The following is an 18,583-nucleotide window of genomic DNA, read 5'->3' on the forward strand; positions in this document are numbered from 1 at the left end:
TCTTTTCTTTCTCATTGAGATTGTTGACTTTCCATAATGCATTTACTCTGCAGGCCAGGTGTTTCAGAGCCCGCCTGGAATTTTCCTCTCCGATCTGCTTGGCTAAATATTTGCTTTTAGGAGAGGTCTGAACAATAAAGAGAAGTTATAGGGAGTTATTAACCTACAAAGTAACTAGTTGCGTTATGCGGGGTGGTATATAATGCCAGATACCAACTTTTGGTAGTTTATCACCTCCGTTTGACATGTAAATGTCCTGACAACGTATTCACAAGAGAATGTAGGATGAAAATTAAAATGTCTATGTACCTACGTTACCGACTGCAACAAGCCTGCAAAATAGTGACTGTGACTCACTGTCCTTATTGTCCAGATAGTTTGTTTCTAATCCTGTGAAAATACTGTACCTTGGGATTTTTGTATGGCTTTTGTATGACTCTTATTGGGTTTATATCATAACATAGCATAACCAACGCTGATCTCTGAATCCTGGGCATGAAAACTTCTATTTGAATATTTTCCTTAACCACTTAAGCCCCGGAAGATTTTACCCCCTTCCTGACCAGGGCCTATTTTGCGATTCAGCACTGTGAATTTAAAGGACAATTGCACGGTCGTGCAACGCTGTACCTAAACGAAATTTACGGCCTTTTTTTCCCCACAAACAGAGCTTTCTTTTGGTGGTATTTGATCACCTGTGCGATTTTTTTATCATGCGCTATAAACAAAAAAATAGCTTCAATTTTGCAAAAATAACAATATTTTTCACATTTTTTTATATGAAATTCCCCAAAAAAAAATGTAAAAATCAAAATTTTTTAACATTTTCAGCCAATTTGGTGGTGGGGGTGTCATCTGGGGGTCCGCTTTATTTAACCACTTAAGCCCCGGAGGATTTGGCTGCTAAAAGACCAGGGGGTTTTTTGCGATTTTTTACTGCGTGACTTTGACGGACAATTGCGCGGTCGTGCGACGCTGTACCTAAGCGAATTTCACGTCCTTTTTTTCCCACAAACAGAGCTTTCTTTTGGTGGTATTTGATCACCTGTGCGATTTTTTGATCATGCGCTATAAACAAAAAAAGAGCGTAATTTTTGCAAAAATAACAATATTTTTCACTTTTTTTTATATGAAAAAAAATGTAAAAATCAAAATTTTTTAACATTTTCGGCCAATTTGTTTTATGCTACATATGTTTGGTAAAAAAAATTGCAAAAAGCGTATTTTGATTGGTTTGCGCAAAAGTTATCGCATTTACTAACAAAGGGAAAGATTTTTGTCATTTTTGTTGTTTTTTATTTTCAATGAGTAATGGCTGCGATCTGCAATTTTTTTTGCGGGACTGCGACATTGCGGCAGACAGATCGGACCCTTGACTGACATTTTTGACACTTTTGGGGTTACCAGTGACATTACTGCAGTAATCAGTGCTATACATATGCACTGTTACTGTAAAAATGACACTGGCAGTGAAGGGGTTAACTGTATTGGAGAGGGAGGGGTTAAGTGTGTTCTAGGGGCGTGCTTCTAACTGTGATTGGACATGGCTACTGGTGTAAGAACAGAGATCAACGGTCCTACATAGTAGAACCGTTTGATCTCCATTCTTACACAGGGAAGAATGACAGGCGGCTCTGTTTACATCAGCCGCCTGCCTTTCTTCCGGTGTCACAAACGATCGCGAGTGCCCGGCGGACATCTGGTCCGCCAGGCACACGCACGGAGGGGTCCGTGACCATGCGGGAGCGCGCCTCCGGCGGCGCGCGCTCGCTCCCTAGAAGCCTCACAGGCTAGCGACGTAGTACTACGTCGCTTTGCCTGTGAGGGGCTGACCGCCGCAGTAAATAATCGTGCGGCGGTCGGCAAGTGTTTAAAGTGGTCCTAATGCAGGGCTTGACAGATTTGCTTTGAATCTAGGAGCCAGCAAAAAAATGAGGAGCCAGTTTCTTTTTTTTTTTCAACAAAGAAATCCTCCGGGGCGGTTCTGGGGGGAAACATGTAACATGTTTCTGAAGGTGAACTTCTCCTTTAACCCTTGTAATGCCAGAGTCATTTTTGCGTTTTTTGCACACATTTAAAAAATAATTTAAGCCTAAAGATTATGGGGGCACTGGACAGAGAGGAGGGGCCAGGAGCACCCAGCAGGGGACCCAAGAAGAGGAGGTTAAAGGCTGCTTTGTACAATTCTATTCCGTTCTGTTCCGCACATAGGTTTCTGAATGCATAGGGCATTAAACACAGGTAACACTTGGTACAGCCACCAACACCAGCATACTTCAACCTGTCATAGACATTGACAAGCTGCTGCCAGTGGGGCTAGAAGATGCACCTGTGCCTCCCGGGTGCACAAAAACTCTGGACTTGGATGCACATGGGTTGGACACTTTGGGGTTGATTTTCTATAACTGAAGCACTCAGAATCTGGAGCAGCTGGGGATGGTAGCTAATCCACTTCTAACTTCAGCTTGTTCAATTATGCTTTGACAATAAAACTTGGAAGCTGATTGGTTTCTATGCAGAGCTGCACCAAATTTTGCACTCTCCAGTTTAAGTAAATAACCCCTTAGTCCCGGTTCACACTGTTCCGACTTGTCAGGCGACTTGGTTGCCTGCCAAATCGTGCTCCATTCTGTTCAATTGGAACCGTTTTAATAGGAGCGACTCAAGTCGCTCCGACTTAGAAAAAAGTTCCTGTACTACTTTTGGGTGAAGTCGGAGTGACTTGCATTGACTTCCATTATGTGAAGTCTGTGCAAGCTGCGCCGAAGTCGCGGTGCACGGCGACTTCATTAAGTCGCCCCGAAGTCGTGTCGCCATAGTGTGAACCGACACTTAGAGCCCATTCACACTGGAGCGGCATGACTCTGTACTACTTCGGGGGCGACTTGTGAAGTCCTGTGCAACGTGACTTCGGCGCGACTTGCACGGACTTGTACAGGACCCCTTTTCTAAGTTGGAGCGACTTGTGTCGCTCCTATTAGAACGGGTCCTGTAGCAGTCAATGGACCGCGAGGGACTGCGACTTGTCAGGCTGACAAGTCGCTCTAGTGTGAATGGAGCCTTAGTGTGCATGCAGCCTAAAATTTAGCTACACTTGTATCTCTTACTATAATAAAATGAAGCAACAACAAGATTTTGGAGAACTAAGTACACATTTGAATCAAGCAAAACAGTTACATAGTCACCCTTTATGTGCTGTAATAAATCATCTTGGTCACTATAGATTAAATATCAGACTCAGACAGACTTTGTTAAGGTTGTTTTGTGACATAGCCAGGAGGATTATTAATTGCCTTCTTTAAATACAAAGGTTTGTGTTTTGACCTTGTTGATAGTGGCATGGAATATTTACCAGTAGGTTCTTATCTAGTTTGTGATATTTCTGTTGCTCCACCAGGCACAGTTAAAGAAACTGTCCCTGATTTCGAGGGACAGTCCCTTATTCAGAACAAAGTCCCTCTGTCCATACTTCCTCCTGATTTGTCCCTCATCCGATCTATATAGTTGTATGTAAAATGTACTACTTATGTTTCAAAAAGTGTTTTACTGTGCTTAACCTTTCATCCAATTTCTAAATTGCAGTATTTGTAAATTCCAAAAGGCAATATAAAGGAATAGCAGTGGTAAAAAACTTGTGGGTTTAACCAATCTTTTTTTTATGTACTTTAATTCTTCTTTAAGGGGGGCATGGCAGAGGGTGTGTTCTATACCTACATACTTTTGCTAATAGGTGTCCCTCATTCTGAAATCAGATTGGGAGCTATGGTTGAGAGCTATGGTTAAAGCGATAGTAAACTCAAAAAGCTTACCAACCCTTAACCACTTTACTACCAGTCACGTAACCTCTACGTGATCAGACTTTGCGGGGTTATACCGGGATGATGCCTCTAGCTAGAGGCATCATCCCGGTACCGTTGTTTGAAGCCGACGGTCGGCTTTCCGTCGGCAACGATCGATGCGGCTCGGGAGCCGCTCGATCGTTACCCGGGGGGGCGGGAGGGGACGTCCCCCCCCTCCCGCCGCCTTCCGCGGCTTTGCTCGGGGCTACCGTCCCACCGGGAGCCCCGAGCACCCAGCCGGCACGTCCGCCGGCTGGATGGAGTCCCGATGAATGCCGGAAACGGCATCGATCGGGTCTCCGATGACGTAACCCGGAGGCGGCGTCCATGACGTCACGTCCGGGTTACTGTGCTGCAAAAGGCGGCAGATTTGAAAAACGGCTGTATGCAAAAATGCCGTTTTCGGCGTTTTGCATACAGGGAAGTGTAGTGGAGGGGTCTAGGGTCTTTTAGACCCTCGATCCCTCCATAAAGAGTACCTGTCACGACATATTGCTGTCACCAGGGATGTTTACATTGCTTGTGACAGCAATAAAAGTGATCAGATTTTTTTTTTTTAAAAACCTGTAATAAAGTTTAAAAAAAAAGAAAAAATAAATAGGAAAAAAAAAAAAAAAAAAAATTTAGCCGTCCCCGTCACCGTTAGCTCGCGCACAAAAAAAACGTATACGCAAGTCGAGCCGCAAATGAAATCGCTGTTCAAACCACACATGTGAGGTATCGCCGCGATCGCCAGAGCGTGGGCAATAATCAAAAAAAAAGAGCTACACTCTAACTCTAAACTGGTAACCGTTAAATAAATTTAAAGCGTCGCAGATTGAGATCTCTATTGACCGTAGTTTGTCGCCATCCCACGGGGGGGCGCAATTTTAAACCGTAACATGTTTGGTATCTATTTACTCGGCGTGACATCATCTTTCACAATATACAAAAAAAATGGGCTAACTTTACTGTTTAGTATTTTTTAAATGCAGTGAAATGTGATTTTTCAAATTTTTTCCAAAAAAATGGCGTTTTAAAGACCGCTGCGCAAATACCGCGTGACAAAAAATTTTGCAATGACCGACATTTTATTCTCCAGAGTCTTTGCTAAAAAAATATATATAATGTTTGGGGGTTCTAAGTAGTTTTCTAGGAAAAAATACTGGTTTTAACTTGTGAACAAAAAGTGTCCGAAATAGGGCTGGGGCTAAAGTGGTTAAAGTGGTTGTAAAGCCACCTTGTTTTATTTCTAGAATCTCCTGTGTTAGATTAAGTTATGTGCTCCAGTGTATGTGCTTTATAAAAAATATACAGCTTAATACTTTATTTCAGAGCGCCACTCGGTGCTCACGTGACCGCCCGTCGCTCTCCTTCCCTGATCTGAGAACTACAGCGGGAGGGGCTAAGACTCTCTCGCTAATGTGAGCCAGGAGGAGGGAAGCCCCCCAAAGCACCCTCCCCATGATGGGGGGGAAAGTGGCCTGGTATGGTTCAGGAGGGGGGGGGCTCACTCATCCCCCCTTTCCTGGCCTGCCAGGCTGCATGCTTGGATAAGGGTCTGGTATGGATTTTGGGAGGGACCCCGCACCACTTCTTTTTTTTTAATTTTGGCGTGGAGTTCTACTTAAAATCTGTACCAGACTCAAAGGGCCTGGTATAGATTTTGGGGGAATCCTACTCAGTTTTTTTTTTTTTTTTAATTATGTCATAGGGTTCCCCTTAACCACTTAAATACAGGGCACTTTAACCCCCTTCCTGCCTAGACCAATTATCAGCTTTCAGTGCTAATTGGCATCTATGGGAAATATTGGTCAGTTTAGCATGGCACTGCTCCCTGTTTTTAAAGGGAAACTCCACTTTCGTGGGGGAAAAAAATAGCACATAAAGAAAAAACAATACATCGTATACAATTGTGACACAAATCATATTGTAATTGAATGATAATAAAAATGACCTTTCCTTTTCAATCTGAAGCCACTGTAATTTTCTGAAATTGCAATGCAATATGGCTACCTGGAGCTGTTCTGTACACAGAATGTGTACTGACCACACCCCAGAAACATCATTTCCTGCTTGTGTGATTGGCTCACCAATTTTCCCAGAAGTCTGCACTAAGATACAAGTCAGATTTCTGGCATCCCCTGCAATAAAAATGTCATTTTTGGTGAGACACTCCCAATAGGAACACGTCTAAAGGGATGCAGGCCAGCAGCTTCCCTCATTAGTGTTCTGCAGCTGCCACGAATGATAGATAATTATGAAACCACTCCCATTTGATGCACTCAGCACAGAGGAACAAACAGTGATTTCTTCAGAATACTAAAAGATAGGGATCTGCAACAAAGTTTGTTAAATCCCTACAATGTACAGAGATCCCCCAGAGGGGAATGTTTGTTTCTCAACAAAAGCGGAGTTATACTTTAAGATTGGTGTCTATGGGAAACATTGGTCAGCTTGACATGGCACTGTTCCCAAACCATAAGTGACAGGGACACCAAACTTGGGGATCACCGAGAGGGGACCCAGGACTACAACATATCCATACATTTTAAAAGTGGAGTATGCCTGTACACTACACTGACTGCACTAAACACACTATCCACTAACTACTTCCCTAATCTCTATTGTAACACACTATACACGGCTGCCGTGTAAGCAGCAGCCTTATATAGTGAGGCATGTAGACTTAGCCCCTGAGCCATGGTTGGCTAAAGGAACCCTGCCTTTGGCCAATCATGGCTCTGACAAGACATTGTGCTGTGATTGGCCAAAGCATACAGGTCAGGTGCATGCTTTGGCTAATTATCAGCGGTCAATGCACTGCAAGAGCGCAGTGCATTATGGGGTGCTCATCGGCGGGTAAACTTCCCGCCGAGCGCCCCCTTTGTCGTGTGTTCTGCGAACAGCTGATGTTCGACTCGAACACACACAGCCCATTCCTAATATCAACAACTACTGTAATGAAAGCAATTGGTATAATAGCTAATATTAGACAATATACAATATTATTTCCCTGTTTGTGACCCCAAATTACTTTTCAAATATGTTAAAGAACTCCACTAATCATCTGTATGTGAGGGCCAATTTGTGTTATTTTAGACCTAACAGAACAGTGGGAGATTGACTGTATTTTTAAACTGATTTGTTAATCAAAAACCAATGTTTGGATAGAGATGAGTCTATTTACCATAGTACCAAATGCAACCTCTTTTGGATGCCTTACCTGGAGTTTATTATTTACCTGCTCCAGAACTTTGCACTCTAGCAAACCAAGGTTATAGAAGGAAGACAGCCATAGCTAGCATTGGTGGAAGTGGTTCAATCAGTCTGTGGGATGTGGGGGCTAATACTCTAAAGAAAACGAAATGCCCAATACATATTTTTATTGAAAAAAATAAAGTCAATGGGGTTCATTTACAAAAGGCAAATAGGCTGTTCACTTTGCAAATTCATTTTCCCTTAGCCTAGTGAATGAGGTGAAGCTCTTCTGGCTTCCACCATCCAATCATGTGTAAGCAAACATGTACTTTGCTGGGTATTCTTTGCAAAGTACATTTTCACCATATTCACTAAGCTAAGGAAAATTCCCTTGCAAAGAGAACAGACTGTTTGCCTTCATTAAAGGGGATCATCACTGCATCTGAGCACCCCTGTTTAACCACTTCTGGACCAGAAGGATTTGCCCCCTTAATGACCAGGCCATATTTTGTGATTCGGCACTGCGTTACTTTAACGGACAATTGTGCATTCATGTGATGCTGTACCTAAATAAAATTGATGTGCTTTTTTCCCACAAATAGAGCTTTCTTTTGGTGGTATTTGATCACCTGTGCGATTTTTATTTTTTGCGCTATATACAAAAAAAGAGCGACAATTCTGGAAATATTTTTCACTTTCTGCTATATAACATTCCCAAAAAAAATGTAAAAATCTAATTTTTTTAACATTTTAGGCCAATTTGTTGTCTGCTACATATTTATGGTAAAAAAATAAATAAAAAATAGCAATAAGTGTATTTTGATTGGTTTGTGCAAAACTCATCGCGTCTACTAACTACGGGAAAGATTTGTCATTTTTATTGTTTTTTTTTTTTACTAGTAATGGCGGCGATCTGCGATTTTTTCGGGACTGTGACATTGCGGCGGACAGATCGGACCCCTGACTGTCATTTTTGACACTTTTGGGGGGACCAGTGACATTGCTACAGTAATCAGTGCAAAAAATATGCACTGTTACTGTAATAATGACACTGGCATGGAAGGGATTAACACAGTAAGTGATCAAGGGGTTAAATGTGTACCTTGGGGGTGTTTCTAACTGTGGGGGGGGGGAGGCTTGTGAAATGATTACAGAGACCTGTGATCCTATATAGCAGGATCACAGGGGCTCTGTGACCATTCCAGAGAGAACGGCCAGCTGTGTTTACAATAGCTGACCGTCCTTCCCTCTCAGCAGGGAACGATCGCGGGTGTCAGGCGGCAATCGGAGCCGGCTTCCCTGGGCATCAGGACCCCCGCTGACGAGCAGGGGTGGGAGTGCACTGCCGGTGGCGCGCACTTGCCCCCTAGCTGCAGCCGCACGACTGACGTATAACGTATACCAACTGCTGCGGGCGGTCGTTAAGCAGTTGAAAACACTATTTAATTAATTTGTAATATTCAAAGCAAACTCCATGTCTCCATGCTTTATTTTGTTAAGAAATCACCTTGAAAAACACCCCCCCTAGCATTTCTGGCCGTGGACATCTTGAGTAAGGGCAGATGATTCATGAAGCCTTTACTTCTTGGAATCACTCTGCCAGGCCCGGGACAAGGGGTGGGCAGGTTGCCTTGGGCGCAATGGTTTATTGCGGGGATGGGGGGGGTGCCTTGACCCTAACCCTAAGGGAAGGGGGGGCGCAGTTTGGCATCCTTTCCCTGGGCACTGGATGACCTTGTCCCGGCACTGCCCTCTGCCCTTAGGTCAAGCATGCATGCAGAAGAGTGTGCTTAGCTGATAAAATCCCTACTCTTCTCCTCCCTTCCTGAAGAATCCTGGGATATTACATCATTTTCCTAGGCAAGAAACCAGGAAGTAACTGAGAAAATGTTAAAAAATAAAAGTTTAAAACAAGTAATGAGGATATTTGTTCCTATTTATTTACAAATGCTTCCAGCATAAAGATTACAAATAATCAATTTTAATTAGGAGAGTAAAGTTCCACTTTAAATTAACTCCAATGTCCCCCTTTCCTTGCTGGCTCCTTTTCTGCATATTGTTTTTCCCATCAGTACAGGGGCACTTTAATAACAACTGAACACACACTGGATATGTCACTTGCTAAGAAATTGGTCTTTTTCCCTATGAATTGTTACATTTATTTATTAGCTTGCAAACCTTCCTGTCAGAAGAGAGGATTGAATACAGAACACTATAGAAATACTTGGGGCAATCTGTGTTGAGAAATTTACAAATGTTCTATTTGAAAAGCATCCTAATTCTGAGAATTTCTTCCTGCATCTGAAACTGAATGTACATTCTACTGATGTTAGCAGCTAAGCTGCACATGGTACGCTGCTTGATTTCCTGCGTCTCTGTAGACAGGATGTCTCTATCACTTTTTATCTTATATATCATTCTTAGAAAGAAACTAACACTTTGGTCAGTTCTAGAAATTCAGGATGTTCATGTTCTTTTGACATTTTCTGTTAAATGATCTGCGTTAATAGCTAATTATGGTTTATCTGTTTCAGGCCTCGCTCACACCATGTGCAGGGACAGGGGGCATTTTTCTGCACCTGTATTAAGGACACAAAGAGAACAATGCCACAGTCCTGGCATCCTGTGTGTATTTTTCTGTGGAGAAATGGGCAACATTTATGCGTACACGAGTGCCGCCGAGACCGGGCTCCCGCTGTGATTAGACACAGTGGAAGTCAGGCAGCGGGAGGAGCGGCGGCCATTGCCGCCGTCCTTCCGCGACCATCAGAGAAACTGACAGAAGACCTACTTGCTTATGTAAACAAATCAGGCCTGTCTTCTGTCACACAGGCAGAGAGGGATCAGGAGTTTCAGCTATGCTGAAACCCCGATCTCTCTGTGCCTGTCACAGAGCCCTTCCCCCACAGTGAGTAAGCATTATTAGGCATACATTAACCCCTTTGATCACCCCCAGTATTAATCCCTTCCCTGCCAGTGTCATTTGTACAGTAACAGAGCATCATATTTAGCACTGATTACTGTATTAGTAACACAGGCCCCCAAAAAGTCTCAAAGATGTCAGTTAGGTGTTCGATCTGTCCGCCGCAATGTCGAAGCCCCGCTAAAAATCGCATATTGCCTTCATTACTAATAAAAACGAAAAATAAATAAAAAGTCCAAAAATCTGTCCCGTAACTTTTGCGCAAACCAATTAAAATACACTTTTTGGGATTTTTTTTTTACCAAAAATATGTAACAGAATACAAATTGGCCTAAACTGTTTAAAAATAAATTGATTTTTTTAAATGTTTTTAATGGGAATGTTTTATAGCAGAAAGTAAAAAATATCGTGTTTTTTTCAGAATTGTCGCTTTTTTTGTTTAAAGCGCAAAATCTAAAATCAAATACCACCAAAAGAAAGCTCTATTTTTGGGGAAAAAAACATCAATTGTATTTGGGTACAGCGTGGCACGACAGGCATTTTTCCGTTAATGTAACGCAGTGCCGCATCGCAAAAAATGGCCTGCTCATTAAGGGGGTAAAACCTCCCGGAGCTGAAGTGGTTGAAGGGAATAGATAGTATTTTTAAATGTTTTCTTTGTTTGTTTATTTCTTCTTTTTATTATTATTGTTATTATTAATAATAATAAGGCCTCATGCACACTGGACATTTTTACAGCTGCTGTTTTTGGTGTCAGATGTTTTTTTCTGCAGCCAGTAACCTCCCCAGCATGGTATCTTATGTGTCCATGCACACATAGGCTGTTATGAGCAGTTTTTGGCAGGGGCGTTTTCTTGCTGTAAAAAAAAAAAAAAAAACAGAACTAGTGGGTTTTAGGAGGCATTTTTCAGCTGTAAAAACAGCACAAGCAACAAAAACATAAGCGCTCTATAGGCTGAGAAGAGTAGGGCATATGTAAGAATAAGTTCTGGTTAAAATGTCCATAAAGTTCAAGCATGGGGTGATAGCTGGACAATGGAGAAATATTGACTGTAGCAGGCTGCAGGCTCGGATGAGAGCTAGAAGGAACTCTGTGGAAATGTACAACAAAAGAGAAAGAAGGGCAGCGCCATCTAAGTGTAGTATAAAAGATGCATTTAATAACAACAGACAAATGCAAACTCACAGGATGGGCATTATAAACCGGCATGTAAAGGGTTCATCCACTCCAGTGGGAGGACGAGCAGTGGGGATCTGGAGAATCTTTGCTGGTTCCGGCTGTGCTCCCAGCACTCCTGGGTACGCGGTGTCCCTTAGAGAAAAGCCACTAACTTCACTGCCAGGTAGAAGGTGGAGTGGGAGGTTTTTCAGCTGTAAAAACACTTTAACTCTGATAAAAGCCAAAAAAATTGGCTATTCAGTGTTTATCAACGTTTTTGAGCCATAAGCTGTTGGAATATATTTTTGCTAAAAAAAAAAAAAAAAAGCTAAAAAATGCTACAGCTGAAAAAAGCTAAAATACGCTAAAAAAGGCTACTGCAAAAAAGCTGAAAAACTCTTTCTACAGCTACAGCTTTCTACTGACATTTTGATAACGTCCAGTGCGCATGAGGCCTAATAATACACATGTTACCCTCTTGCTGTTTGCCCACAGTACATTTACTGCAGACAGGCGGCAGCTGCAGACTAGGCAACATAACTCTGTGTCGCTGCTAAACTTCCAGGTTTGCGGCGTGCATGCGCGCGCCCCCTGCTGACCTGTGCTGGTATTTTACACAGCACAGGTTTGTCAGCAGGTTACAGCCAATGCTTAAGGCTGTTACACCTGCATGATCGACTCTGGCCAATCACAGCACAGAGTTCTGTGTTTACAAACATATAGAACTCTGTACGCAGACGGAAATCTGTTTGTTTCTCCTCCCTGAAATCAACTTTGAATGCAGGGAGAACAAGCAGCCAGATCTCTGTGTAAGCCCCCGTTCACACTGAATCCGACTCTGAAATTGAAGTGAAGTTGCGCGATTTCGAAATCGTAGATCAGTGTGACTTCAGATGCGACTTGGCTGACATCTGCACGATTGCATGCACTGATGTCTATACAAGTCGCACCTGAAATCGCAAAAAACAGTGCAGGAAACTTCTTTCAAATTGGTGCGGCACTGCAAAGTCAGAGTTTCACCAATTTAAACAGTGCCATTGCCGACAATGGGGTGCGACTTGTCAATGGATTCGGACCTGTCAGATTGCATGACAAGTCACACCGGAGTGAGTGTGGGCTAAAAGCAGCATGCATTGCACTTGTTGGGCACACAGTTAACTCCTTAATTGCCCATTGACTTTAACCCCTTCCCAGCCAGTATCATTAGTACAGCGTACAGTATTATCACTGATCACTGTATTAGTGTCACTAGTGACTTCAGCGTCAGAGTCCCTCCCAGACAGTGTCTGTTAGCACCAGGTTGCCTGCCACGCTATCGCAGTCTCACTATAAGTCGCTGATCACCGCCATTACAGTATAGTGTGTATAGCTGTGTAAATGCCAGTATATCTACTATAGTTTGTAGACAATATAACTTTTGCACAATCCAATTAATATGCACTTATTTGGATTTTTTTTTAACAAAAGACATGTAGCAGAATACATTTTGGCCTAAATTTTTTAAGAATTTTTTTATTATTATTATTGTATCACTTTGAAAAACACCCCCTAGCATTTCTGGCCCTGGCCATCTTGAGTAAGGGCAAATGATTCATGTAGCATTTACTTCCTGCCCTTAGCTCGAGTATGCAGACAGGAGAGTGTGCTTAGCTAAGAAAACCCCTCCTCCTCTCCTGAAGACTCCTGGAATGTATGACATCCTTTGCCTAGGCAGGAAACCAGTTAGTACCTGAAGAAATGTAAAAAATAAAAGTTTAAAACAAGTAAATATGATACACTTCCCTATCTATTTACAAAAGGATTAAAAATAATTGATGATCAGTATTAAAAATAATTGATGATGATTAGCAGTGTGAAGTTCCAGTTTAAGGATATGTTCAGACCTTTGTGTTTGCACACAAAAAATTGTATGTTGATCCAACATACAGAGAAACGTGCGGTCTTTCAGCGGATGCACGGCGGTACTATTGATTGTTAATAGCCCCTCACTCATCTGCAGAGGTATTTTTGCATGTGCCAAGCCACACTTTAGCACATAAATGGACTGATATATGTAGCACCCTACAGGCAGAGATGTATAGTAACTAAGTAGAACTACTTCACTACTGTACTTAAGTACCGAAAGGCGGTATCTGTACTTTCCTAGAGTAGAATTTTTTTCTCCTACTTCCACTTTTACTTCACTACATTTTTTCAATGATTTCAATACTTCTACTCCGATATTTTTTTTTTGTGCTGCATAGTTACTCGTTACAATTATAAAAATTACCACTGCCAGAACAGTAGATGGCAGGTTTCATGAAGCTCAAAACGTGTGTATTATCAGCGCATACGAAAATAAATGCTACTGTATGTATAAATAAAAGCTGCATTTGAAATAATAAACAATATGATGTTCAAACTTTTGACTTCTTTCTTTAATAACTACATAACACAGTACTTGTACTTTTGCTTTCAGTACTTGAGTAGCAATTTTTTTTTTCAAAACTACTGGTACTTTTACTTTCAGTACTTGAGTAGCAAAATTTAAAAAAAAACTACTTGCAATACTTAAATACAAAAAATGTTGAATACTTTAGTACTTCTACTCAAGTCACTTTTTGATCGAGCACTTGTACTTTTACTCAAGTATGGGTTTCGAGTACTTTATACAACTCTGCCTACAGGTAGGTGCTAGGTAAATGTATAGTGGGCCCTCTCTGCCTAACAGCAGGGCTGTGATTTATTTAGTTAGGGTGTCAGGGCTTCCAGATGTGCCTGCTGAGGGGAGAAGTATCCCCACTGGCTCCTGTGAGAGGATTCTCATAGGGCAGTGGGGGAAGCCCAATCAGGGCACACATCCCAGCTTGTAACTACCCCAGAAGGCAGATTATGCTGCAATAGATTCTGGGAGAGGGTATAAGTTTGGGGGGAAGTGCGTGGCACGGTGTCTTTGGTGGGAGCAGAGTCCCAGGAAGGAGAGTGCGGCTGTCTCTCCTCCTGTCTGAGGAAGGTGGATGTCTCGGGGTGTCGCCTGAGTGTCCAGAGAGAGAGCTGAGTTGAGCTGAGGGGGTCCGGTGTGCCGGGAGCCTGCGGAGAGAGAGAGGGGTCCAGTCCCAGGAAAGCCTACACAGGTCGTTAGTACTGAGGATTGCCCCTGGGGGTCTGCCTAGTGTCAGACGGGACCACTACGGAAGAGGTTCTAGGATCCAGTGCCAGCTAGCTGTAAAGGAGGTACCTAGATTGAGGACCCTGAAGTTGTAAAGGGGGTACATAGTCAGTGGACCCTGAAAAGTTCAAGGTTAAAGGGGGCATCTGCATCTGGGCCCTGAATTGCACAGAGCGTGCCAGTTACAGTGACAGCTAACTCAGGGGTCTTCAAACTATGGCCCTCCAGTTGTTCAGGAACTACAATTCCCATCATGCCTAGTCATGTCTGTGAATGTCAGAGTTTTGCAATGCCTCATGGGATGTGTAGTTCCGCAACAGCTGGAGGGCCGTAGTTTGAAGAATCTATATATTACCTCAAGCTGTGCCAGGCAGGGGAAAGTATTCAGTGACTTTCACAGTGCAACAGTGTCAGGAGTTCTACAGTTCTCAGTCCTGGATCTTCTGGACTAGAAGTCGAGGATTCAGCACTTCTTCTGTTCTACAGAGTGTTCTCAGTGTCAATGAGCGTTGGCTGGAGCCGGCTGGCATCACAGAAGCGCCAACGGGCATTTCAGAAGTAAAGTCCCAATTGTAATTAGTTTAAAGTGGAGTTCCACCCTAAATTTATACTTACCTCCATCTTCTCGCTCCGGGTCACCTGAAAAACAAATGGATAATCGCAATTTTTTTTTTTTTTTTTTTACTTTCCTTGTAGAGAAAATATACTTACCTTACTTCCTTCTTCCTCCCCTCGGCGGCCATGGCGATTCGTCACTTCCTGGCTTTTGCAATGATTCCTGGGAGCTGAACGTCATCGCTCCCAGGAATCAATGCGCCGGCACCGGCTCCGACGTCAGTTCCGGTGCGCGCGCGTCATTCCCTTCTAAACAGCTTCTTGGCATGCGCACCGGAAGTGACGGCGGGGCCGGTGCAGTGCATCGTGGGACCGAAGAAGAAGGAAGAGGACGCAGAAGAGGATCGCGCTGGCTTCAAGCTGCCCACACCTGAGATGGCAGCGCTGGACAATACTTTTTCTAGGTAAGTATTTCTCCTAAAAGGTAAGTGCAACCCGGGACAGCACAGAGGCTATCCATTGTGGAATGTACTAGCCCTGACTGTCCCGGGGGTATTTTTATTAAAAAAACTATTCCCAGGGTGGAACTCCGCTTTAAGCCTCAAGGAGTCTCCCATTCATTCCCTTCTCCCATCCCCTAATTCCAATAAAAACCACAAACAAAGATGCCGGAGTTGTCGCTGCTTCAGTTGTCACCCCCAGGGTCACAGCTCACATGGGCTGGAGGGATTACCGGTAACAATGGCAGACCCACATCAGACCATAGGCCTGGAAACCTTGTTACATGTATTTTTGGAATAAGCGACTCTTGCTTTTATTTCGTACATTGAAATGAATGGTGTGCCCTACACATGTGTGCGAATGGTGACCCAGCAGGTCGGGACAATTCCCTCTATTTCCTAATGCTCGCCTATAGTCACCTGTGTGGTACTGTGACACTTCTTTGTTTACTTGTCACCCCTTTCTAGGGCAGACTGTCATGCCGTCATTGCATTGACGTCATTCTCCTCCACGCTTGCCCCCTGTGCCCGGCAGGCCTGTGCACAGCCCTTCTCTCACACACAATACACAGCCTCTGCTTCCTAGAGCAGACCCAGCCCGCCGCGAGCGCGCCCCCGGCTCTCCCCCGTGCACGCGCCTCCCTCGTTGTTTTTCATGAATGAAATCCAATCGGGCGGATATAAATAGCACGGGAGGGCGCTGACGTCACGAGGCGAGCTGCTGCTGCTGCAGCTGGAGATCGGGTTGCATTAGACGGCTGTGTGGTCGATTCACAGATTGTCTGTGTGCCGCGGGAGGGTGGGGCTAGAACCCAGAGAGGGGCGGGGATGGAGAGAAAGGGAATGTTCACCCCATAAGATGGAGCGGGGAGAGGACCATGAGACGGCTGCAGCCCGATCCTAGCCGACAACCTCCCGACCTGCCTGGAGGACAAGCACTGAGCCTGGGAGAGGACACAGCAGGTGTGTAGATGGGCAGAGCGCCGGCCTGAGCAGTGTGTTATAGAGGGATGCTGAGCGGATTCCTGCACACTGATGGGGAGACATGAAATAACGGGAGAGGAGGGGGCAGGAAATCCAGGAGATCAGGGCGGATGGCAGCAGGATTTGTGTCCCCATTGTGTGTGCCATGGACGGTGCAATGTTCTGTCTATGGCATGTGTGCTGTGTCTATCGAGTGTGTGTTGTTTCCATGGAGTGTGTTGTGTGTCTGTGTTGTGTCTATAGAGTGTGGCTGTGTGTGTTTGTGTTTATGGAGTGTGTTGTGTCTGTGTAGTGTGTGTATGTGTTGTGTCTATAGATTGTTTATGTGTGTATTTTGTTTCTATGGAGTATGTTGTTTGTCTGTGTTTATGGAGTGTGTTGTGTCTGTAGAGTGTATGTGTGTGTTTTGTTTCTATGGAGTGTGTTGTGGGTCTGTGTTTGTGTTTATGGAGTGTGTTGTGTCTGCAGAGTGTGTGAGTTGTGTCTGTGGAGTATGTATGTGTGTTTTGTTTCTATGAAGTGTGTGTGTGTGTGTTGTGTGTATGTGTGTGTTGTTTCTTATGGAGTGTGTTGACTGTGGAGTGTGTGCTGTTGTGTGTATGTTTGTGTTTTTGTTTCTATGAAGTGTATTGTGTATTTGTGTTTATAAGGTGTGTTTGTTGTGTCTGTGGAGAATGTGTGGTGTGTCTGTTTTGTGTGCTGTGTATGTGGAGTGTGTTGTGCATATGTGTGTTTTGTTTCCATGGAATGTGTTGTGTGTACCGTGTCTATGGAGTGTGTGTGTGTTGTGTGTCATGTCTATGTGTTGTATGTCATGTCTATGTAGTGTGTGTGGAGTGTGTGTCGTGTGTGGAGTGTGTGTGTTGTGTCTATGTAGTATGTGCTAAGTGTGTGTTGTGTCTATGTAGATTGTGTGTGTGTTTGTGTGTGTCATGTCTATGTAGTGTGTGTGTGTTGTGTCTATGTAGCGTGTGTGTGTATTTTTATTTCCATGGAGTGTGTTGTGTCTATCTAGTTAGTGTCATGTCTCTGTAGTGTGTGTGGAGTGTGTGTGTTGTGTCTATGTAGTGTGTGTGTGTATTTTATTTCCATGGAGTGTGTTGTGTCTATGGAGTGTGTGTCATGTCTCTGTAGTGTGTGAAGTGTGTGTGTTGTGTCTATGTAGTGTGTGTATTTTATTTCCATGGAGTGTGTTGTATCTATGGAGTGTGTGTGTTGTGTCTATGGAGTGCGTGTGTATTTTATTTCCATGGAGTGTGTTGTATCTATGGAGTGTGTGTGTTGTGTTTATGTAGTGTGTGTGGAGTGTGTGTGTTGTGTCTATGTAGTGTGTGTGTGTATTTTATTTCCATGGAGTGTGTTGTGTCTATGGAGTGTGTGTCATGTCTATGTAGTGTGTGAAGTGTGTGTGTTGTGTCTATGTAGTGTGTGTATTTTATTTCCATGGAGTGTGTTGTATCTATGGAGTGTGTGTGTTGTGTCTATGTAGTGTGTGTGTGTTTTATTTCCATGGAGTGTGTGTGTTGTGTCTATAGAGTGTGTGTGTGTGTTGTGTCTATGGAGTGCGTGTGTCATGTGAATGTAGTGTGTGTTGTGTATGTGTGTTGCTGTGACAACCCTCCTGTCCTCCTGCAGACAGGCATGAGTGGGCTCAGCCTTATGAAGTCTTCTAAATACACACAGAAGATCTGTGGGGGGTACACACACATCAGGGGTGGGGGGTCCATGGGATGGCATGTTGCAGACAGGGACGGCAAGCACTAAAAATCAGCTGTCACATCTCCTCTGTGAAACCGCTAACAGCGAGAGCCTTGTGTGCAGGAAGTTGTGTTATTTAGGAAGGAGCAGTCTTTGTAGTCATACATCAGAGAGTTGACAATGACATGTAAATATTCCATGGTTGGATCTCATTCCCTCCCACCATCTCTGCACAGATCAATACAAGAGCACATAGAGATCCATTGTTATCTAGATGCTCTGTTCACACAACAATGCAGCGCAGAAACTTAGGGATGCTGCGTTTTTATGCATCCTAACCTCGTCACCACAGAGCATCACACCATGCAGAGGTGCACAGATGTGAATGAAGTGTCTCTGTGACACAACAATAAAGGTTTTCAGAAAAGGTAATCATTGTGTTGTAAATCCTGATAAGATCACACAGAGATTCTCCAATCACATTGTATATTCAGGGATCAGCCATAGCGCTCCACATGTCACAGTAGCGAACCGCAATGTGCAGAGGTGCATAGACATAAATGAATTGTCATTGTGTGACAGTTTAATAAAGTTGGA

General features: G+C 43.6%; 1 protein-coding gene across 2 annotated transcripts in view; it reads left to right on the forward strand.

The window, feature by feature from the left end:
* RHOBTB1 (Rho related BTB domain containing 1) overlaps positions 1-18,583 on the forward strand; it is a 139,878-nt gene that overhangs the window by 64,689 nt on the left and 56,606 nt on the right. The window contains exon 1 of one of the 2 annotated variants that reach the window (XM_082268253.1): positions 16,124-16,267. The exons of the other annotated variant lie outside the window; for it this stretch is intronic. The gene's annotated coding sequence lies outside the window, so the exon portion shown is untranslated. Of the gene's footprint in view, positions 1-16,123; positions 16,268-18,583 lie in introns of those variants that run through there. 2 annotated transcript variants of the gene reach the window in all.

The sequence above is a fragment of the Pelophylax lessonae genome, assembly GCF_965119305.1.
Source record: "Pelophylax lessonae genome assembly, chromosome: 9".
Lineage (NCBI taxonomy): Eukaryota > Metazoa > Chordata > Amphibia > Anura > Ranidae > Pelophylax > Pelophylax lessonae.